The sequence below is a fragment of the Nestor notabilis genome, unplaced genomic scaffold, assembly GCF_000696875.1.
Source record: "Nestor notabilis isolate BGI_N333 unplaced genomic scaffold, ASM69687v1 scaffold28052, whole genome shotgun sequence".
NCBI classification, from domain to species: Eukaryota; Metazoa; Chordata; class Aves; order Psittaciformes; family Psittacidae; genus Nestor; species Nestor notabilis.
Genome location: NW_009920089.1, coordinates 1 through 226, shown reverse-complemented (window position 1 = coordinate 226; position 226 = coordinate 1).

The window sequence follows — 226 nt, the reverse complement described above, 5'->3', positions numbered from 1 at the left end:
CAGTGAGCCCCGGATGGGGACGCCTCTGCTTTGGAGCTCCCCCTTCTCTGACCCGGGGTCTGATACCACAGGCACCGAGCCCTGCTCCCCTTCGCATCACATCAGTCCCGGGGAGGGAGCCCCAGCAGAGCTCCTCGCACCGCTGCGCCCGGGGTGGGTGTTCGGGCAAAGTCCCCGCATCGGCGTTTCGCAAGGACTTACCAGTCCTGGCTCTCAATCCACGGGG